The sequence below is a fragment of the Watersipora subatra genome, chromosome 11 (genome assembly GCF_963576615.1).
Source record: "Watersipora subatra chromosome 11, tzWatSuba1.1, whole genome shotgun sequence".
NCBI classification, from domain to species: Eukaryota; Metazoa; Bryozoa; class Gymnolaemata; order Cheilostomatida; family Watersiporidae; genus Watersipora; species Watersipora subatra.
The window spans coordinates 25,048,844-25,074,179 of NC_088718.1; the positions used below are offsets into that span (position 1 = coordinate 25,048,844).

Consider the following 25,336-nt stretch of genomic DNA (forward strand, 5'->3'; position numbering starts at 1 on the left):
AGTGTTGCACAGGCATTAAAAATCAGCTTTTAAACAACGAGAAGTAATGAAGTTGCCTGCCACTTGCTATTAGTCTGGCACAATGCCAATGGATAATTTGCGTAAGCTTACTAATAAGAGCTACCTACTTGCTCTCAAGATTGAACATGCATAAAATTACGCTACCGCCCTCCATAGCGTTGCATCGTAACGGACAGCGGTAGCGTATTTAAACCCATATAACAACATATATCGCCTAACGAATCCATCAATTTCATGTGGCTTAATTGGTAAGGAATAGACTGGTGAACAGAAGGGCCCGAGATCAAATCTTCTGTACCATGGATTTGTTATTTCAAGATTTTAAATATATATAGCTGAACAAACACAAACAAACTTTAAGAAATATATATATAGATACTAGACAGACAGCGTGCTGTCATCTGTATGAAAGTGGTGATTGACAGATGGCTCAACGTCGTATGTATAGAAGAGTTCATTGGTAGATGGCTAAATGTCATCTGTATAAAAAAATATGATTGACAGGCAGCTTAATATCATCTGTTAAAAGAGATGATTGACAGATAGCTTAATACGATTTGTACCGAAGAGATGATGGATAGATACCATAAAACCTCTAATCCAACACTCATGGCGCTCTATTTTTCAACCCTTCTCTCAGGGTGGCGGTCAATTAGAGGTGGCATTCAAATAGAGTTGGCGTTCAATTAGAGGTTTTACGGTAGCTTAATATCAATTGTATAGAACAGATCATTGATAAACACCTTAATATCATCTGTGTAGAAGAGATGGTTGACAGATATATGATGGTCATCGATAAGAGAAAGATGATTGATAGACAGCTCAATGTCCTCCGTATAGAAAAGATGATTGCCAGATAGCTTAATGCCATCTATACAGAAGAAGTGTTTGATGGACAGCTTAATGTCATCTATACAGAAGAGATCATTGACAGATAGCCTAATGTCATCTGTATAAAAGAAATGATTGCTAGACAGCTTAATGCCGTTCTACTAGTCATAGTACAGAGGTGAAGATTATCAGCGTACAGACTTGAATAGCATATCCAGGTAAAGGTTTAATATCTAAGTTTTGGTAAAACGATTACAACCTTAGCTATTGCCGGGCAGAGATTTGCATAGACACGACCAAACATTGGTTCATTTCTGGCTTTGTCAAAGAGGAGAATCATCACTCCAGTTAGATCTTTTTCACTTTTCACAGGAAGTTCAAACATCTAATAACAGAAGACAATCAACTATGCATCATATTAAACAGCAGCTGAGTAAAGTCCAAGCTATCTGACAATCATTTATAGTCCAAACTAACAGATGACCAGTCGCACTATCTTTCTACACAACAACCAACAGCAAAGGGGCAATAAGTTATGTTTTAATACTCGTAATGTAAGTTTACCAAATGTTCAAAAACCTACCCCCACTATGGAGCTTAATACTCATTTTGGATGTGATTGAACAAATATGATATATAAAATTCAAAAACAACATGAAGCTTAATCCTCATGTTTGATAGGTGATTGACTAAATATGTTATATAACATCTAAAAATAAAATGAATGAGACTTAATTTTCATGTTTGATATGTGATTGACTAAATATGTTATATAACATCTAAAAATAAGATGAATGAGACTTAATTTTCATGTTTGATATGTGATTGACTAAATATGTTATATAACATCCAAAAACAACATGAATGAGACTTAATGCTGATGTTTGATATATGATTGACTAGATATGATATATAACATCTAAAAACAACATGAATGAGACTTAATTCTCATGTTTGATATGTGATTGACTAGATATGATCCCACGACCAAACGAGCAGAGCGAAGTGTGGGAGTTTTTATGATAAATGCATGTGCACACAACTTACGAAAATTATTCATCAACAATGAGACGAACCCTCGTCAAGAAATTTCATCAACAAATTTAAGCATCGTTATGTAAAGTCGTTAAAGTATAATATCGATACAAAACACATTTAAACATATTTAAATATGTTACCAAGTCTTTGTAAACCGTCGGTATTATCTTAAAACTTACCCATCTGATCGGATTATACACAAATAGACAGATTAATTTCAACGAAAATCGCCACAAAAAACTTGAAAAGCTCGGTTTAATAAAAGTTAAGACCGAAAATTGAAACGCCGAGGGAGAGATAATAGAACGATGAAGTCTTGCGCATTTCACGAAAAAATAACGTGCACTTTTCACCAGTCTATAGCATTGTCGAATTGCCGAAGGTTTTGGCAATTAACATAGGAGTACAGAAATCGTTTCATTTTTGCCGATTTCAATTTTTTCATTTTCATTTGCCGACACAATTGAATACTTTCCCATTCTAACTGATGTCCAACGCAGTATAAGTAAAGCAAATGACGATGATATTTTTTAACGTTTCTTATGAGATTATTACAATAATTAATTATAAGTTTGGATGACTACAGAACAATGACTACGTAGTACAGACATTCTAAAAATCTAACGCAGTGTAAGTAAAGGCATGACGATGATATTTTTTCTAACGGTTCTAATGAGATTATTGCAATAATTAATTATAAGTTTGGATGACTACAGGACAATGACTACGTAGTACAGATTTTCTAAAAATCTATATAAATATCACAACTTCGTGATATTGTTAGCTATGCCGTTTTGAAATGTAAACAAAATTGTGCATTGGTTTTTTATTATTACTATATAAATAATATTGGTTATTCTAATAATATCAGTGCATTTTACTTCTAATATTGGCCAATATTGCATTTCTTTTTTTGCAGGAGGAGAGATATAAACATATAATATTTTCCTTTCATTATTGCTATTTGTTGTATATAATAACACCCAGTACATTACAGCTACCATTGCAGTTATCCTATTTGACTGCTAATATTGCATTTCTCAACCATCAGTACCCTTTCTTTTTTCCAATATCACTTTGGTCGTGGGCTGTATGACAGTGGAATTTCTAGTATATAACATCTAAAAACAACATGAATGAGACTTAATTTTCATGTTTGATATATGATTGACTAGATATGATATATAACATCTAAAAACAACATGAATGAGACTTAATTCTCATGTTTGATATGTGATTGACTAGATATGATATATATAACATCTAAAAACAACATGAATGAGACTTAATTCTCATGTTTGATACAATGTATGTGATTGACTAAATATGTTATATAACATCTAAAAATAACTTGAATGAGGCTTAATCCTCATGTTTGATATATGATTGACTGAATATGTTATATAACATCTGAAAATAACATGAATGAGGCTTAATCCTGATGTTTGATATGTGGTTGCCTATGCAATTGGTTGACTAAGCACTGCTATGCAAAAAATTCGTTGTATTTATACTTTGTGCATTGATAAAGCGATGTGAAGCTACAAAGCAAAACAATCCACTACAATGTTTCTTATTCTTACAAAACCATTACTTTCATCGCCATCAGAGTCAGTGCTGCTATTGCTATTTTAATTATTTGTGTGATCACAAAAATCTGAATCGGCTATAATGTCATCAACATAAGTAGTTCTTTGTTTTATAATTCGGAGGCCTTTGATGAACTTACACAAAAATATTCGTTTTCAAGTTGGAAATCCCCAAACAAAGATTAAAATATTAAACTTTAGGCTAATTTGATAGAGAAATCTTAGGACAGCACCGTCACTACCATAAAAGCCCTAAAGATCGTTGGTCATGTTATCAACGAATAATAAAATTCAGTTTCTAGCAAGTGCTGGGAAAGTCGCAAAAATGTGAAAGCGTTGAAAATGTTGGATTTGCCACTGTTTGTGATAGTAAACATGTTTGTTTCCTTTTGAGTTACTTTTGCTTTTTTTCATCTACGAGTACTACACAACTACAGCTATTACAGAACTTGCACGGGTATGCTACTGCGTTTTACCTACTAAATTTCTATCGAAAAGGTTAGTACGTTTTATTCAATGTTGTATTGCCAATGAATCGCCACACCTCAACTACTTAATAACGTTGGATTTGCCACTGTTTGTGATAGTTGGACAAGTTCATATCCTTCAGCAGCTGAGTTACTAATTTTTTCCAGCTATGAGTAGGCCTACTGTAACTTACTACTACAGAACTTGTACGAGTACTCCGAGGGTTGCGATAGAAAAAAAAGAGAGCAGCCGGCATCGACTTACTGTCACCCTGCTTTAGCCATGACTAGCTGTACATCGCCTGCTAAAAAGTAGGCACAAGCCGAAAACTGTTTGTTCATACACCCGACAGAAAAACAAAAAATGCTGTCTATCCACAAGTGTTGCGTTGAACTAACATTGTGTTATTGTTATGTCATGCTATGTTCTTCATGTTCTGCTATACCAAATGCAGCATTTTCTAACATATTTTTCAGTATATATATATTTTCATGCATTCGTTATCCTTATTTTATCTCATAAAAAGGCTATCATGTTGGTGTTATGTTTTATTATTGTAAGGTGCTAATGCTGTATCTGCCGTGAAATCATACTGTCTGTGCTGTTATACATATAAATTTTATCGACACAACCTCATTACTGTTTGTATATACCATGTCAAAACACAGGCTATAGACGAAAAACTGGTGAGCTATGATTAGTGTTTTAAGCATGTGGTCTCCATTCAATAAATGCTGGCAATAGGAAAATATTTTGTATAATTTTTTAGAAGATGCAAAACTTTTCAATACTGCCAGTTTGAAGAACTTCAGTTTGCCGAGCGATGTCAATCTCATTATCAGTTCTCTGTACACAAATAGGGCAACACCGATTTGAGTGGTTTGAGACTGATGCATTGTAGACTAGCTGTAAAACGTATTGCAGATTTCCATTGTTCTCCCCAACATTATTGACATATATGACTGTATATGTGTATGCATAGTGTGATCAGGGCAAAAAATTTTAGTAGACTGCATATTTGGAGTTGTTTTACAGTATGAAAGACAACTCTCGATAAACCTCTCTTGCTGTACATAAATCAGTTTCTGTGGACGGGTTATGCAGCTCGCGGTTTGGGGCCGTGGCGTCACTTGGGATGCACGGGAGACCTTGTTCGCCCCGAGTGCAGCGAGAGTATCCAGGTGCGGCTTTCCGAATGAATGAGTTGGCGAGTTAAAGGCGATTGATTGCGAAGCGATTGAGTGCCAGGCGATTGATTGCGAGGTGATTGATTGCGAGTGTGAGGCGATTGGTTACGAGTGCGAGGCGATTGGTTGCAAGTGCGAGGCAATTGGTTGTGAGGCGATGGATTGCAAGGCGAGTGCGAGGCAATTGATTGCAAGGCGATTGATTGCGAGGCGGGTGCGGGCCGATTGATTGCAAAGCGATTGATTGCGAGGCGAGTGCAAGAAAGCGATTGTCAACTGCTCGGCGGGTAAAGACTGGTCAGCCAAGTCAGGGGCTTGGCGGCAGAAGTGCACGATCGTCAACTGCAAATATAGACGGGTATGGACGAACGCATGAATCTAGACAAATGAATCTAGAACATTTACTAGATTTTACACGCATCTAGCTGTAAAACACATTGCAGATTTCCATTATTCTCCCCAACATTATTGACATGTAATATGTGTATGCATATACAGGGCAACAATTTCAGTAGGCAATTTACATAATAATACAAGGCAACAATTTCAGTAGACTGCATATTTTGAGTTGTTATACAGTATGAAAGACAACTCTCAATAAATCTTATGCTGTGCGTGGATCTGTTCCTGTAGGCGGGTAATGCAGCTAGTATGATATATAACATCTAAAAATAACATGAGGCGTAATATTCATGTTTGATATGTGATTGACTAAATATAATACATAACATCTAAAAATAACATGAAAGAGACTTAATCCTCATGTTTGATATGCGATTGGCTAAATATGATATATAACATCTAAAAATAACATGAACGAGACTTAATCTTGATGTTTGATGTGTGATTGACTAAATATGACATATAACATCTAAAAACAACATGAATGAGACTTAATCCTGATGTTTGATATGTGATTGACTATATATGATATATAACATCTAAAAATAACATGATTGAGACTTAATCCTCATGTTTGATATGTGATTGACTAAATATGATATATAACATCTGAAAATAACATGAATGAGACTTAATCCGGATGTTTGATATGTGATTGACTAAATATGTTATATAACATCTTAAAATACAATGAATGAGACTTAATCCTGATGATAGATAATTAATATGGGTTTTATGCCACTCCATACATTTATATGATATTTTCACCTCATGATGCCAACACTGAAACAAACTAAAATCATATAAACGCATATTAGATAATTTTTCATTGTAGTCGCAGCAAAACAGAATATATTCAGCCATTACTTGGTAATGATTTCAAATTTACATTTAAACACCTTTACAATTATTTTTTTTTCCTAATTAATTTCAACAAAGCACTTCTTACATGATATAAAATGCAGAAGTTGCAGTTGTTTGAAAAAGTTTGAAAACCTGTACCGTTGTAATCTTTTTTTTCTTAATTTATTCAACCTGCACAACAAGCACTTTTCTTAGGATATGAAGTTTAAAAGTTAGAATGGTAAATGTTGTCCCACGACCAAACACGAGCAAAGCGATTGTTTGGGAAATTTATGCTAAATGCACATGTGCACACAACTCCTGAAAAATTATATGTTAACGCAGTGACCAAACCCTTGTACCAAAATCACTTCAACAAATTTAACCATTTTTGTGTAGAGTCGTTCAAGTATAATAATGATACCAGGGTTGAAAAAAACCACTGTTTTTATGAAAAAACCGAAAAAAACAGGTTTTGTTGGTTTAAACCGGCTTTTATGGTTTAAACCGGTTTTAATGGTTTTTATAATTTTACCAAGGTTTTTGCAATTTTAAGTCTAATTAACATCACTCACTATAGCTGCATGATTGAGTATTGAACATACAGATGTGGAATCATCTGTTAAAGATGGTACTGTAGAAGTTGTTATGGGGAAAAAGAGAGAAAACATGGAAATTTCAGAGTGAGTCTTAAATCAAACATGATCGATGAAATACAGAGCAGAAATCTTATCACATAAAGTGAATATTTTACATACAGCTCTACGTATAAGTAGGAACTTTAATCCAAGTGATTATTCATGTGGTAGTGTAGAGCAGCATAATGCAGATGCATTGCTAGTGTTTGGAACAGTGGCAGATGACTCAACTCCTATCACCTGAATATTAGCATCACTGTCTAAATTGGTGTTTTCAGCTTGACATTTTGCTACGTGAGCTTTAAGCCTATCTGCGTGACCTCGCGTTACGGCAGCACACCTATTACATTTTGCCTTAAAACCTTTACCTTAAAACCTTTGCCTTAAAACCTTTGCCTTTTGCAGTTCGAGTGATAAACTGCCAAACGGGATCTTGTTTGCGAGGCATGTTGGAAATTTGAGGCACAACTTTAACTTTTCAAAACACAAAAAACTTGATAAACTGAATTCTAACAATCCAACTACTTTGGCTTGTGCCCAATAAATGAAATAGTTTGGTTTTTATATTTCATCAGTAAAGAAATCATCATATCACTTGATAAAACCAATTGAAAATGAAATTCAATAATTCATTGTTGTGCTAGGATTTCATGTAGTTTCAACTTGAGCTCTGCCATCAATTTGCTACTGTGTCCTAAATAAACTTCTACAGCTGATAATTACATATAATTGCATTTCTACCGCACATGAACCGTTAGGAGCTTAAAATGCTATGTTTTTCACACAAAAATAATAAAAAAACTGAAAAAACCATAAAAACCGGTTTTTTTCGGGCTGGTTTAACCCTGTGAGGCCCATACACAGAAGCTTTGCTCTAAAAATTTTCAAACTTTGTGGATAGTTTCCAGATATATGCATGAGTGTTTTTCTAATTTTTTTATTTTCTACAACGACCCTGACCTGAGATATTAAATGTTGCACTCACGCAACATTGGGCTTTAATGTTACCTATATACATTACGCCTTAGACAAAAGTGTTATGAAGTATTTGAGCCAGTAAAATAACTTTATTTGAATAAATAAATGGTAAATGTACTTATATACATATACATGTATACAGATACATACATATACATATATTTAGTACATATATTGAATATATTTACATTCAGTATATATAAATTGTATATAAACATACATATGCGCATACATATATATGTATATGTTGTATATATGCATACATATATGCACACACATATATATACATATATAAATATATATATACATGTATATATATATAAATATATACATGTATATATATATAAATATATACATGTATATATATATAACACAAGCATATAAGTTTACATCACTGTTTGGTACAAATGGACTAAATCCTGGAGCAATATCAACTGTTCCAAAGTAACTATAGCTCTCCATTCGCTTGCAGTGATAGGTACGAAAATAATTTCGTTCATCAAGAAAGCAGAGACTATTTCACATTTGGTAGTAGTTATTTTCTTGAACAGCTTGCCGTGACTTCGCTTTGGAGCCTTTATTGGCCAATGAGCAAGATGGTCATAGTGAACATTGCACGGACCTCTTCCAATTTTTTAGCTGGTGTAAGGCATAGACTAGCATCACCTGCTGCAGCTGGTCGTCCTTGTTTGGCAGCACCATTGACATGGATGAGACTGCCGGCAACTTCAGCTTGGAATTCTCTTCTATTTAGTACTTTATTTATGGTAGCTTGAGAAGGCGACTATCACTTCTGTAGATATTCCAAGTGTTGATTTCGGCTACCATTACAAATGTCGTTACAGGTAGAGATATCATCACCGGCTCTTCATGGCAAAACGATACTCTGCTAAAAATAAATCTTACAAATCACTGCCTCCCATATTTTTATGTGGTTGTATAACAGCAGGCATGTTATAGAAATGATGCTCTTTTGACGACTTGTCTCACCGTTTGGCTTGAGCAAAGGGCTGTACACCCGTCAATGAGGAGAGAACGGTGATAATTTTGTTGTCACACTATTTGACAGCAACCACATTGTTGACCTCCTTTACATAGCTGTCATAAGATCCTTTACTATCTCGTTTGAGGACTTTGCATTATTGAGCATGCATTCTTGAACCCTGTTGGTTCGAACAGTATCTGTATAGAACATCCCAGTTTTATTTAGCTCAGAGATGAAGGGAATAGCAATAAACAAGTTGCCTCCGACAATTTTGTACCTCCAGTTCTTTTGTAGAGTAGATGTTAGCTTGAGCACAACATCAGCTTCTTAGCCCAACTCCATCTGCTTACCATCACCACCTTGGTATACTTCAGTCATGCAAAATGCCACTGACTCCTGCTCGATGCTAGATCTTGAAGCGCCATGGATGTGGCTTACTCTTTATGTATTGTCGGGTTCTATTTATAGGCATTCATTCCATGTGGCACCTATCCTTCGTCACATTTTCCAGAGCTCGTCTAGCAAATTCGTTCCATCAACTCTGCTTCTCATTCGAAGGCAATTGCCGTTGCTGTTTGAAGTGGAAGGCTTTGAATGCATTTTGTATCTACAAACTAAAACAGAGTACTTTTAAATACTATTCATCTAACACCAAAAATCGCCCAAAACAAAGCCTACACACCTAACTATCATGCTATATCAAGTGAAATAATTGCACAATTTTGTATCATTCGGAAATACCAATTTGCTTTGGTAGTAACTGACTAATAGCAGTAGTACTAGTAGCAGTGAAGGTAACCTGGTGATATTACTTAAATGGTAGTCAGTGTGCCTCTACTACTATCTTTACAACACTGAGTATTATGCACATCAACAAGAATGAAGAGCATTAGCCCTAACAATGGTCTATTGGAACATCCGATACTAACCCCTTGGCTTGCAGCTTAGCTATGTAGAGCCCAATGTTGCACTCCTGCACAAGAAATTTTGAGCTCACATAGATCGAAGAAAAAAATTTACTTCTTCGAAACATTTAATGTGTGTAAAAATATGGTCAACATAGTACCAAAAAACAGAAAATGAGTTATTCCAACTTACCTCAAAGAGCTATAAATCTTTGCCTAAAAAGTTGCTTTCCTCATGTGTGGTCAACTCTCAATTCCATGGAATGTTTTAGAGTTATGTGATGACATCACGAGCATGACATCCAATCAATTTTGGGTTTAGGGTTGCATAAAGATATGTAAGAAGCCACTTGAGAATAATATTTGGCTATAAAACATTTGTAGTTGCTCTATCTAGTTTTGAAAAATATGTTGCACCAGTGCAACAAGGGGCCCCAGAGGGTTAAACCACTCGGTTTAAACTATTGGTTTAAACCAAGCCAACCCTGAATGATGCAAAACACATATAAACCTATTTAAATATGTCACCAAGTTTTTGAAATGTTACTACAATATCCTAAAACTAACCCATCTGATCGGATAATACATAAATAGACAGTATAATTCGGCCTAAAATCGAAATAGAAACTTGAGAAGCCTTTTTAATCAAAATTAAGACTGGCAAACGAAACGCCAATAAGGCCGTACGACAGATAGTATAACCATCAGGTCGTCCAAATTTCACGAAAGAAACGAGCACATTTCACCAGTTTATGGAATTGTTCAATATCCAAAGGTTTCTGTAATTAACTTAGAAGTACTGAAAAGTGATCGTTTCTTTTTTGCCGATTTTATTATTCAAATCAATTATTTGAATTTATTAAAAAATGATTATAAGATTTAATTATAAGAATAATCATTAGAATTTACAACCTCGACGTATATAATGATTGCATTGTCTAATTGCCGAAGGTTTCTTTAATTAACGTAGACCGTTTGAGGCGTAGACCGATTTACAGGTACGAAAATGTGGTACACAGTTTATCAGCCTATGCTCTTGTCCAATTACCGAAAGTTTCATTAAATTATCTAGAACATTAGCCAGATTTCTTTACATCTTATCTACAAGCTAGGGCCGAACTACAACGCCCCTTTATGACAAGAATATTTCTTTATTTCACTCCGGTTTGCAGAAAACTTCCAGACGCGTCAATGCTAATGCTTGCTTTCTGTTACATATCGCTGTCAAAACTATTCTGCATTCAACACAACCGACTTTCAACTTTCCAACACAACTTTCAAACTGTGTATATCACACGGCAGTTTGCCATTTTACTTCTAATATTGCATTTCAGAGATATAATAAACATATTTCATTATTGCTGTTGTTAAATTACATACATTACAGTAGGTTAGGCCCACAGCTTTAATTAATATTCACTTTATTGTTGTAAAACATTGGTTTGAGATAGTTGTAGATTAGGTCTCATTTTTATACAACCTTTTGTTTTGCATAATTGACCTTTGAATTTCATTTCAAAACAACTTGACAACTACCATGGACATACAACCTCCCAGAACACCACGCCGTTGCAGTGGCCGTCCACGTGTCTCCTAATTAATTCGGAGGAGGAGAAATAGAAGGTCCTCACAGCAACCATCAACATCAAATGCTAACGTTCAACAACACGCTACTCAAAATAATGACAACAACTCATCTGATTCAGAGAATTCTTTAGAAGATGTTTGTAGGCGAAGCCTATTACATCTAACTAAAGAATTCTACTTTTGAAGAATTCTGACCTTTTGTAACTGCTGTTTCAACAACCAGCAGTACCCTTTCTTTTTTCCATAATCATTTTGGTCGTGGGCTGTATGACAGGGGAATTTCTAGAAATTCCCCTGTCATACAGCCCACGACCAAAGTGATAATGGAAAAAGAAAGGGTCATTGGTCATAGCAACCAATATCAAAAAGTTGTGATATTTATCTAGATTTCTGTATAAATCAATTTATATCTAAAGAATTATGCTGAATTTAAAAATCTAAACAGATTTTAGCTGGTTGTCATAGAAATATATGTATATCTATAAGAAAATGTAGGCCTATTACTTAATTTTGCAGATATTAAAAACGGCTTGGCAGTACCGCAATATTGAGCACAGCCGTAGTACCATCAACAAAATCTTTAGAAAAATAATAACAGTAACATATTGCACACCATCGGTCACTATATACTTCGATCTTGTAAATTCGAATGATTATTCTTATAACTAAATCTTATAAAATCGAATAATTATTCTTATAAATATTGTAATAATCTTATAAGAATCGTTAGAAAAATATCATCGTCATTTCTTTTACTTTCACTGCTTTGGACATCAGTTGGAATACCAATGTACTCGTTATAAGTGTCCAAAATGTCAGAGTCCTGTAAAATCGGCAAAAGAGAAACAATAACTTTTCAGTACTTTTACGTTAATTACAGAATCCTTCGGCAATTAGACAATGCTATAGACTGGTGAAATGAGCGTTTTTCTCGTAAAATGCGCATGACTTAATAGTTCTACTATTTTTCGCACGGCCTTATTGGCGTTTCGTTGGCCGGTCTTAATTTTGATTAGAAAAAGCTTGTCAAGTTTTTATCGCGATTTTTGGCCAAATTAATCTGTCTATTTATGTATAATCCGATCAGATGGGTTAGTTTTAGGATATTGCGGAAACTTTTCAAAGGCTTAGTAACATATTTAAAAAATTTTATGTGTTTTGTATCATTATTATACTTAAACGACTCTACACAAAAATGGTCAAATTTGTTGATGAGATTTTGGTACAAGGGTTTGGTAACGGCCGTTAATGGATAGTTTTTTTCGGGAGTTGTGTGCTCATATGCATTTATCATAAATCCCCCAACCACTCGCTTCGCTCGTGTTTTGTCGTGGGATTATATATATAGCTGGGAGGGCTGTATATCATTGGTCATAGCAACCAATATCAAGAAGTTGTGATATTTATCTAGATTTAATAGTTCTACTATTTGTCGCAGGGCCTTATTGGCGTTTCGTTGGCCGGTCTTAATTTTGATTAGAAAAAGCTTGTCAAGTTTTTATCGCGATTTTTGAATTTCATTTCAAAACAACTTGACAACTACCCTGGACATACAACTTCCCAGAACACCGCGTCGTTTCAGTGGCCGTCCACGTGTCTCCCATATATTACAATAACAACAACTCATCTGATTCAGATAATTCTTTAGTAGATGTTGTAGGCGAAGCCTACAACATCTACTAAAGAATTCTACCTTTGAAGAATTCTGACCTTTTGTATCTACTTTTTCAACAACCAGCAATACCCTTTCATTTTTCCATTATCACTTTGATCGTGGGCTGTATGACAGGGGAATTTCTAGTATATGTTAAATGAAAATTAATTTTCTGTTTAAATACTTTTTTATTATCCAGGCAACGCCAGGCAATCTATATATAGCAATATATAAATCTCAATGTTTTTAGGAGTGAGCTTACTAGGTTTGCGTTTAGGAACGAGATCTACTAGCTTCACTAGCTGAGTTACTCAAATTCATTGAGCAATTATTTACTACCCGTGCCACGTGGGGCATTCATCTAGTATATAATATATACACAATGCTACAGCTGAAAACAGCAAAAAATAATTTGCTGCCATGTTTGGCAAGCAATAACAATGCAGTGTTTAGCAAGATGTTTAATTTAGGATACACGCCATGGAGAATCTCTTAGACATTGTGAAGAGCCATATGTAATTCTTCAGTGTCTATGTTTTGTCAGTGACATATTCTTCACGGTGTTCACCGTAAATATTTGGGTTAATGAAAATATGAAAGCAAATTTACCTTGACAAGGATTTTCTCAAACGTGGATGGCGTGATCTTATTGAGCATTGCCCTAAACTTTCTTAGAAGGTTCAAATGAGCTTTCTCTTCTGCAGTAAAAGTTGTAGATGCCCAACATCCAGGTTTCCATACGCCTTGGCGGTGTCCTACTGCTGCCATCATGCTTTTGTTATTCTAGGATACACTTGATCACTTATTGCCCATTGAACAAAGGGATGACTAAAATGAGAACAGTTCAACAGGGTAAACATCACTATCATTCAAGTGTACAACAGAGGTAATAGGACTGTGCAAAAGAAGTACCAAAAAATAATTTTAACAAACAACTAAAAGGCAAATAAAGATCTGGCAAGCTTTGATAAATCTGATATGCTGTTACAGAAAATGTGGAAAAGTTAAATGAAAAAGTCAAATCAGCTTTAGATTATAAAATAAACTGCTTTTTTGTATAATTAATTCAACTTACACTCAATGTAAAATATTAACTATAACATAAACATGAGCGTATAATTACTTGTAAAAAGTCATTTTACAAACAAAAACAGTGATTTGATAAGAACATGTCATACATTTATATAATTTGGTTGCCCTGAATAGCAAAATCCGTAGTTAGCATACTGATGGTCTCGAGAACAGTAAAGAGAAATACTGGTATACAGTGAAACTCGGATAACTCAAACTTCAAGGGACCGAGCAAAAGTGTTTGAATTATCAGAGTGTTCAAGTTATCAGAGCACTGTCACAGGTCCATGTATTTACTTATTTATTAGTAGATACATAAACATATACAAACTATAATATAAATCAAAAGCACAAATGGCTTGTTTCAAATTAAATGCTTCTAATGTAAAGTTTAAAACATTTTTATCAAAAAGTATAGAGATTTTTCTATCACTTTGATTGGTTTGTTGTTTGAGGTGATGTTATTGCCAGGACGTTTTTTAGATTGACATTGGCAAAACTTGATCGTTGCTGAAATGCTCAAAGAAAAGACATCTTTTTCTTTTGAGCGTTTTACCCACGATCAATTTTGCCGATCTTTCTTGAAGTTTATGGAAAGATTACCTTACTTTACCTGGGATTCGTTAAGAGCAACACTCCGAGGCAGTTCAATTAAAAGTTCTACGAGGTTTTACGGTACATTGTATATCACTCACGCTTTTTGAATGGATACTTATTGAATGTACACACGTATTTTGTGTTTCGGTCAAACGATGAATAGTTTTTTTTAGCTAAGACAACGTGTACATTTGACTACAACAATTCTTAAGACGTTTTAAACATTCAACATGCCGACGCTAATTCAACACGAAATCAACGTCGGAAAACTATTCGTCACGCACTCAAGGATTTTCGCCACGCAAATACAAAACAAAAACAACATGCTGTTTTTGTTTTGTATGTGCGTGGCGAAAATCCTTGCACCCGTGACCCGGCTAGCCCGTTCTATTCATCGTATAGCAGTATAAATCAAATTTCACCAAACCTTTAGAACAGTCGTTGACAAAAATATGTTGCCGATGGAGGTAATAACGACGGTTATGAATTACGAAAAGTTGAGGTTTACCTCTATGGCTTGGAATAAAGTGATTTTCTAAAGCGATAGCAACCGTTTCGGTAGCCATTGGGCAAAAAACAGTTCGTTATAACAGTGTTGAATTCGAGTTATATAGAGCCATTTATCATTGCGTGGGAACGGACCAAGCAAATCCAGTCGAGTTAACCATGTGTTCGCTATATTCGAGGGCGAGTTATCCATGTTTCACTGTATATACATGTACTAGGTGAATGCCCAGCATTGCCCTGGAAATAAAAGTCTTTGCACAAATAATTAATTTCTATTTAACATATAACAACAGTTACCATTCTAACTTTCAAACTTCATATTATGAGAAAAGTGTTTTGTAAAGTTTAAATAAATAAAGAAAAAAAATAAAACAACTGTAAATGTGTACAACTTTCAAATGTAAATTTGAAATAATTGGCAAGTACATGTAATAGCTAAATTAAGTCTGTTTTGCTGCGATTAATATAAAAGATGATTTGGTAATGATGCAATTGCTACAAGCTGAAAAGAACAAAATAAGAATCCTGAATATGTTGAGTTAATAATAACAATTCTTGCGTAGAAGTGTTTGTGTGTGTGTGTGTGTGTATAAAAAGGTTATTGTTCCAGCAGAAGCTATCCATCAAAACTTTGCATACGACAATACTGGTACCTCTCGATACTGGTACAAATGTAAAAATGAGATATCGCACTGTCTTTGTCTGGCTGAACTGAGAGAGAATGTAGAGTTTATTCCTGCTCGAGATAATAGGATTGTCCAAGTGAAAAGTATTACCCTTGACTGATATGAACCTTACGAAAAACCAGAAATAAAAGTGTAACAGCACATTTGAAATTGAAACGGCACACTTAAAAATTACAAACTAAGAAAATAGGTAATGGTAGCAAACGAATAGTTTTAAACAATTTGAAAAAAATAACGAATGTAAAAGGTAATATTAGTTGATAATCAAAAGTGCACATTTAACGTGTGCATACAGTATATGATAAGAGCGATAGAATACTAAGGACTGTATGCTCAGGGGTTAAATGCGTGGTTTGAAACATGCGGTTGCAATCACATGTGTTCAAATCCAGCACGCAGCGAGCTTCTCATTCCAAAATTTTAATAGCTTAACTGAGCAAACCGAAGTACACACATAAACTTTGAGATATGTATGCAGTGACTTGTGGTGCAGTCTCAGAGTTATGCAGACTTTCTGGAATGACTTTCTGGAATATTCTCCTCTGACGCTCAATTTAGTTAACGAACCTCTAGCTGCCAAATAAGCGATTACTCAAACTTATGGTAGTGGCCCTATCCCTAGCCAGAGTGAATAATGCCTTCGTACGAGTAGCTGCATGCTCCCTCCCCCACTAGGGTAAGGTTACAAAGCTTGATTTGTACTAGCATCTAGAGCAGGGGTTCCCAAACAAGGGGAATTCCCCCTTGTGGGGAATTTTGAACATACAGGGGGGAACAGAGAGGTGTCTGACTTTTTAGATTTTTTGTTTGTATTCTGTAGTGTAAGCTAGAGTGCCTTCCTTTAACAATTTCCACTTTCTACCATAAGTAATACCAGTCAACTGCCATGCTGACATGTTCAGATACATCCAGTCGTAAATGCTTTGCTTATAGTATGATAAGGGAACCAGGAGAATTCCCCTCTGGTTGGGAACCCCTGTAGTATGATGTTCAGTAGTGCTGCATTTTATTGGCTGCTTGTACCAAGTAATAGTGGATATTAATAACAGTAATTACTCAACGGTCAACAGGGTAGTTGCAGTACAGCACATTCTGCTTTTCATCAGGTCAGTATATATTATATTATTTGCATTTGTGTATTTGTTGGTGCGCATGAGTGCGTAATATTGTTCAAACTACAGATTTCAAATTAAAATATGGCTTAAATATTGAACTAATAGTAACTTTCATTACAGAATGAGTACTACATGTAGCAAGAAATGAAAATATGATGCGAGCTACATGCAATATGGATTTCAGTGTCTAGTTAGCAACGGTGACGAAAAGCTACAATGTGTGTTATGCATGAAAGTATTGGGCAATGATTCAATGCGACCCAACAAATTGAACTATCATCTCTCCTCAATACATTTCCAACACACAGCAAAGGATCAAAACTTCTTTGAGCGACATGGAAACAGCTCAAGCAGATGAGGCTAGACACGAGTGGGGCTTTTCATGAATCAAACTCTAAACTACTGGAGGCCTCGTACACGGTAGCATATGAAATTGGTTATCGGAAAAAGCCACATACCATCGGAGAAGATTTAATAAAGCCATGTACACTGATGATGGTGGAACTTATATTGGGAAAGGAGGCTGAGAAGCTGGCTGCAGTGTCATTGTCTAATAACACAGTGCAGAGAAGGATTAGCAACCTGGCCAATGACATTAAAGATCAGGTTGTCCAGCAGATGAAGTTATCTCCATTTGGGCTCTTTGCTATTCAGCTGGATGAGTCAATTGATGTAGCTTCTTGCTCACCGCTAAAGGTGTATGCCTGCTATGTACACAATGAAGAAATAAAAAAAGGAATTTCTGTTTTGTGTACCTCTGGAAGCCACAACCAAAGCTAAAGACATTTTTGATGTTGTCCCCAACTTTTTCGATGAAGTATATCTAAAATGGGAAAATGTTATTGGCTGTTGTACAGATGGGCACCAGCTATGCTAGGCACAACATCAGGCTTTCAAGCTCTTGTAAAAAAGTGTCACCTAATATAAAGAACACTCACTGTATGCTGCACCGGCATGCACTGGCAGTTAGAACCCTTCCTTCATCTCTCTCCATTGTCTTACAGGAGATTATCAAATAAGTTAACTACATAAAGAGCAATGCAATGCACACAAGGCTATTTAAGGTACTTTGCAAAGACATGGATGCCGAGCACCAAACACTTTTGTATCACACAAATGTTCGTTGGTTATAAAGAGGTAATGTCACAGCTCGAGTTTTCAGCCTCCGAAATGAACTATTATTGTTTACCGAACTACAAGGAAAAGAGAATTTTCATAAAAATCTCACAGACTAGATTATTCAGATCACATATCTAGCAGATGTTTTTGAGCGGTTTAATGAACTAAATCTGAAGATGCAGAGTCCTAATACTGACATGATCAGATTTATCAACCAGCTGAATGCTTTTCAAGCAAAGCTGATCAACTGGAAGAGGAAAGCCTACTGTGGAAATGTTGCAATGTTGGAAAGCTTAGACAACTTGCTGGAAAGTGGCAACTTGGCTCTTCCTGCTGAAATCCAGGATGAGATTGCAGAACATCTAGAACACCTTCACACAGAGTTCAAAATATATTTCCCCAAAATACCCAGCAAAGACTTGGATCTGACTATTAATCCATTTCAGTGTGAAGTCAACATGGTACCAGATGACTGTCAGGATGAGTTTCTAGAGTTGAAATTTGACTCGGCTGCAAAACTTTCATTCGGAACAATGTCAATTGCCGACTTTTGGTCAACAATGACCGCATGTTATCCAAAGGTAGCGAAAATTGCACTCCACAAACTGCTGCCATTTGTGACTACATATCTCTGTGAGTCAGGCTTCTCAACATTACATGTACTTACCATTAAGTCTAAAGCTGTGATCAATTGACAGTACAAAATGATCTGCTCTGTGCTCTGTCCAAAACAAAGCCTCGCATTGAAGTACTGTGCCCGAATGAGCGGCAATAAAAATCTCAACAATTACATAGTTACATATTGTATAAAAATATTTTATGTGTTTGCACATGTACAATAAAGTCTCATTATATTTTGTATTAGTTTTTGTTTTTAGCCATGTAGTACGTGTGGGGGGAATTCAAATTTCTGAATATTTCTAGGGGCAACATAGTAAAAAAGGTTGGGAACCCCTGAGCTAGAGCTTATACGGCATATTTTTGCATAGGGTAGCTTCTATGAGATCATAACTCCTGAGAACTAATCCTTTCTGTAGACAGGGCCCTCAGGTCCCAGCCCTGAGAACACTAAATACAAGACAGCTTAGACTGACATGCTTGTGCCGATTTCTGTAGTAGACCAGAGGACTGTATACTAGCTCTTGCCTATCAAGCAGTCAAGTGAGCTATTAGAGCCAGACACAGCATTTAGATGCAGGTAACATGAAAAGTGGTGTTTACTTCAGCTTTGGCAATTACAGTGTACCCTCGAGATACGATTACCCTGATATATGATTTTTTCACCTTACAAAGTCGAACATTGTGAGATCTTCACCTAGCCTGTCTTGACAAACTGTTGTTTTTGTGTAGTTGTCCCCCCGTCGAGCGGCGAGCAACAACAGCTTGTCACAAGACGTACTGCACCTGATGCATCAGCTGCACTTATAAGGAGTTATTCTCTTCCGTCTATGCGGCTTGGTTGCAAGGTTATGTCGGTCGCTCCATTAGTAATCATAACGGATTTCATGCAAAAATTTATGTTGAAAAAGTAAGATTATAACGTTTAACCAGCGACCAGTCTCTGCGGTAAACTTTAGTAGAACTTGAGAACTTAGGTAACAACAGCGACTAAACATGTCGTTATTTGTGCGCTCAGTCAGTTTTATTTCTATTTTTGTATCAGTCAGTTTTATTTGTTCCAATGGATTTTATTTTAAGTTTATTTTATTCTTAAGTTCTACTAAAGTTTATCACAAAAACTGGTCTTTGGTTAAACGTAATCTTCTTTTTTTTTTCTACATAAATTTTTGCGTGAAATCCGTTATGATTACTAATGGAGCGACCGACATAACATCGCGGCCAAACCGCGTAGACGGAAGAGAACAACTCCCTATAAGTGCAGCTGATGCATCAGGTGCAGTACGTCTTGTGACAAGCTGTTGTTGCTCGCCGCTCGACGGGGGGACAACTACGCAAAAACAACAGCTTGTCAAGACAGGCAAATCTTCACCTTGCTATACGAATTTTATTTCACCATACGATTTTGAAAAAAGTTTCGCCCGTGTTAAAATTTGGCGGTCGGTGTGCTCATAACGCTTGTCGAAATAAAAAAGACACCGAAATATAGTTTGCCGAAAACATTTTCAGGACGTTTAGAAGAGACACGATGATCGACTTCTCTCAGTGCAGCATTCCGCGCAGAAAATTTTGTGAGAAATTCACAAGCGAGAGCAAATATTCATTTGTAGCATTATAATATATTTTACTATAAACTTTTAGTCAGCATACGTATACAAGTATTTATAGTTCATTCGTTAGCTATGGACTCTGAGACCGATACAAACGTTACAAAACGAAGGAAAAATGATTTCTATGTCACCAAAGTCGGACGTCGTAAATAAGATGCAGGCAGACGTGTTATTAACATTGTCAAGAAATATGATCATAACCAATCAGCATTTGCGATTATTATCAAAACAAGAACTCCATTAAAGCAAGCACAGGAAGAACCTGACGACTGAAGATTTGAAGGAGTTAGAAGGCCATGCACGCGACCAGCATTCAAAATGAGCAAACATTTAGCATGGGTGAGGAAGTATAAGATACAGAAAACCCCACATCGGCAGAAATATTTCAAGTGATTAATTTACTGATGTGGATTGGTATATTAAAACAATGCAAGTATAATATTTTATCTCTTGTGTGCCATGTTTTTCATATTTTATTAATTTTATTTGTTTTCTTCTGATTTTATGTTTTATTTCCTTGTTTAACCATGTTTTTGCAGGTGGGCTTGTTATCTCCTACGTGAATACAATTCATTGTATGTATGTAACTCATATAACTAACTACTCAAGATACTACTTGACGCATCCACATTACTTTCTGAAACTTGTTAAAGCTCTGTCCTCTACGGTATAAATATGTACAAACTTTGTACGTACGGATACATTGATTATTGTGCACATTTCATACAAGAAGAAATACTGTAGCACCTTCTCTGGATCCTTCTACAAGAGTTTGCTAGCTAGCAGCTTTTTTTTCTTTTAAACCAGAAGAAAAATTGGACAGGACTAGACAACTTCTTTTAGCCTGCTAAAAATTCCATTTCATTACGTATTAAATTAATCTTCAAGTGTACAGCAACATAATTAGCATTGATACGTTTTTGCCTTCTCTCTGCTTTATTTGCTATATGTACCAGTTAAAGTCAAGTTACTCCAAAGGTATGTACGTCCTGTATGGTAAATAAAATTTCATTTTTCTTTTCGGTAGCCATTAAATGGTCAGGCGTGTGAGAGGCCGCTTTCGATAACTGCATCGCTCGCCCTTTCTTATTAATTCTGGTTGAAAAAGGTTTCAATCAGACACGCTAAATTTTATAATGAAAGTGAAGACAGAAACTTATGAAGGATAAAACTTCGTGATAAAAATTGAAATTCAGTAAAATAGTTCAAAATACATACTATAACTCAGTTTAGAGTGTAAGTTCGGCAAGCCAAACTTATTCGAAGTGAATTCAATGTTTATGAGTACATGTTGAAGGTAAGAACTTCTTACCGTATGAACGGCATTTAGTAAACAGATTATAATTTTGCATTTTACAGTATTGCAGATTATAATCATTCGGTGCACTTAATACAATGCAGCTACTGTATGTAACTATAGTTACTAAAGTTAGCATACTATTTTGTTACTAATTTTCAATATGTACAGCATTTTTATAAAATTTTGGACGATTTTTACCTTCTTTTTTCTTTCATTATATAATTACAATGGTTTCTATACCCGGACATACGATTTTTTCACCATACGATGCCAGCCGTGGAACGGATTAACATCGTATCTCGAGGGCGCACTGTACTTTGCTAGCAGGGTCTTACAAATTATTTAGAACAAAAGAGCACATGCGTAGAAGTGCTCAAAAATATATTAGTAGTACATTTATAAAACAAACATGTCCAGTATTGAAAAGTGCTAGGCGTTCAATGTAGGTTGAAACTTGTTATACACGCAAATCAGAAAAGGATACATAAAACTCCTACACATTTTGTTACTGAAGCCTATCCAAGTATGAGCCATGAGACAATCAAATAATCACTGTCTTTCATGTTTTGAATTGATTCGGCGTTGCCCACTGCCAATAAATTTGCACCCTGCTCTATATTCTCAACGATTCGGAGTTTTACTATAGATCGCTCCAAGATTCGCGATGCATCCTTCAAAACAAAACTTGCTAAATTTGACTCGCTTTCAGGTCACAGTCTCTTTTCAATCTATACGTAGTCAACTAGCTGCATTAAAAAGTAATTATTTAGTCATCCTTGTACGAGCAACCAATCTTTGGCATGTAAATAATAATGTGAAGGCAAAATTGAGTGGCTGTAGGACGTTTTCGTAGCATAGACCTGCAAGATTGTGTGCTGACTTTTTCACTTCCACTGGGAAAGTTTAAAAAGGTATTATCTGTTCTAATCCATTAGCAGTGGGTGTTTCTATGTCAAATAGTCCTCTCACAGCGCATGCCTTCATACAAATTTAGCGAAGCGAAATGGCATCAAATGCATTTGCATTTTACCATTTTTACAATTCAGAGCGAGAGCGACTCCAAGCCCTTCGAGGCATGGCAACGCATTGAATCTGGTTTGCTTGAGACAACTAAGGCATGTCACCAACTTATCCTAACACAGATGTTATTCAAAAGGTTTTGGCTGGTTTGCTTTCGAAGAATAAAAACCAAAACATGTCACTGCCGGCTATAAATCTGATCGCCTTATTGACCCAAGTTTTAATCTCGAATGATTGAAGTCAAGATGTAAACTAACGAACCGCTGACTTGAGATTTATTTAGCACAATTATCAATTGTCCGCTCTTGACAATCCTAACATCAGGAATAAGACAACTCTCTCAATCAAGGAGCAAATCGACAAGAAGAAACGAGAGCAGAGGTATGTCAGAAGCATAAGCTTTGATTATATCAGATAATCAAACTTTATGCTGGTGTTGATCTTAGCCGGTGCTAAATACGAGACGATAACTAAACTTTTATGCTGGTGCTGAATCTTGTTCTAGCGTTTAATTAGTTAACAACTTGAAACTAAACTGGTGATTTAAATTTTTGTTAGATTTAAATAAATTGTTTTAGTTTTCAGTTTTGTTTCAGCAAAAAACAGTCTGAAGAGAGCAGACTGAACAATTGATGTTTCACAGTTGATTACTTTAGTTGCTTACTTCACTGTATTTTTTCCTCACAAAAAGTGCCAGGCTATTTGTACTCTAGTATAACAAAGGAGTAGGGCATGTCCATACCGGCCAACTCTCACGCATTGGGCGTGAGACTCACGCAATCACCCCAAAGAAAAAATGAAAATGCGTGAGACATGTGTGAGATTTTTGCCCCAATTTCCACAATTGTATATATACTATCATTGATACATCAATTGCCCCAAAACCAAATCTCACGCATTGCCCCACTCTTGGGTTGGCAGGCCTGGGCATGTCCATGAGTGGCTACAGTATAAAGATAGTCCTAAATGTCTTGCATGATTGCAGCAGACCTATAGCAATAAGTGAAACAAAATAAAGTGTGGTTGATGCATGTTACTGGTAGGTAGCTTGATAAATATACATGTGTATAAGGTATAACAGAGTAGAAATAAAAAGGGTAAGGCAAGCACCATACGAGAATTGTCATTCATTCACAAATCTTGAATTATTAACAAAAAAGTTAAAAGAAGTTGAGTTGAAAATAAATGACTGCAAATACGAATTCAGCGTGAATAGCCTATTTGTTTGCCCAAACCTGGTTCCATATACTAAACTTTGTGTAGGAACCTCCATGTTCAACGTCGGAGGGTTTAGGTCTAGGTCTAGGTAAAACTCGAGCCTTTAGACCCCGCTCGCGGGTAAAAGAAGGCCTTCAAAATGTCTGTCAAAAATTCGATAAAATTTCATGGCTTTCCTCGCAGGTTGCGGGAAGTCCTGGGCATAAAACTATATTGATAAAAACTCGAATTTGACTCAATGGCGGGGGGTTCCCCGTTAGTTGTTGACCTTGTATTATGATCATGAGTTGTATCTTGTAAATGCTTAAAACTATCAACAAAAGAACTGTGCTTGCTATCCGCTAAAATTTCTAGCATCAATGTCATGCGAGCACTCTTACGCCTTGCCTCCAACAGCTCTAGATCCAAAAACTGCCTTGCTTCCGTAACACTCTGTTTTCCCCCCAAATCTGAAATAAAACGCACAGCCCTTCGCTGCACATTCTCCAACGATGTTATCTGCCTAACTAAATGAGGGTCCCATACCTCACCTGCATATTCCATTATGGGTCTACACAAGGTGAGGTATGCAACCCTCTTCACCTTTCTGGGGGCCTTAAAAAGCACATGCCTCATCATACCCAACCTCCGAGAAGCCTTTGCCGTCACCGAATCAATCTGCAAGTCCCAACTAAAATCACTAGTAATTTCAACTCCAAGATATTTAAAAGCTGATACATTCTCTAACGCTATTCCTCCTAAAAAGTAATCCACAGAACTATCAAGACCGTTCTTACCAAACCTGACTATTTGACACTTATCAGTGTTAAACACCATACCCCAATGCTCAGCCCACCTTTCCAACAAAAACAAATCTTCCTGGAATTTCTGGGAACTATCTAAGCTGTTAACCGGGCAATAAAGAAGGGCATCGTCCGCAAAAAGTCAGTTGTTTGTTTTGTTACTCGGGCGGCCGTAATAAGAAAGTGCAGAACATGTATAATGATTCAACAATTAGTTAAGACCAACAATTTATACCAAGCCTGTGTTATACTTTACTATTTTTCATAAAACAAGTATTTTTACGAAGCCGAATAAGGCAGTGTACTTGCCAGTTGATGTTTAAAATGTTGGTCATTGCCTTACCTTGCCAACGAAATATGAACACAAAATTAATATTCTTGACAAGAGAAAAAGGGCTGTCAAACTTTAGACAATTTTGAATAGCAGAGACCGAAGAAAACTAGATGTATAAACAATTGGCGAGTAGTTCAATTCGCCTTTCCGCAGACGATCCAACATCTTCATTCGACTTTGCTTTCCGATCGCGGTCTGACCGAATATTTGATGTTTAAGAGTAGTTTTATGGA

At 35.9% G+C, this 25,336-nt stretch overlaps 1 long non-coding RNA gene across 1 annotated transcript; it reads right to left on the minus strand.

The window, feature by feature from the left end:
• Positions 1-971: 971 nt before the first annotated feature.
• Positions 972-25,196, minus strand: LOC137408880 (uncharacterized). The gene is made up of 3 exons (XR_010980155.1): positions 25,113-25,196; positions 13,736-13,954; positions 972-1,237 (listed from the first exon to the last, which is right to left on the minus strand). It is a non-coding gene; the product is annotated as an uncharacterized lncRNA (long non-coding RNA).
• Between the last annotated feature and the right edge of the window lie 140 nt (positions 25,197-25,336).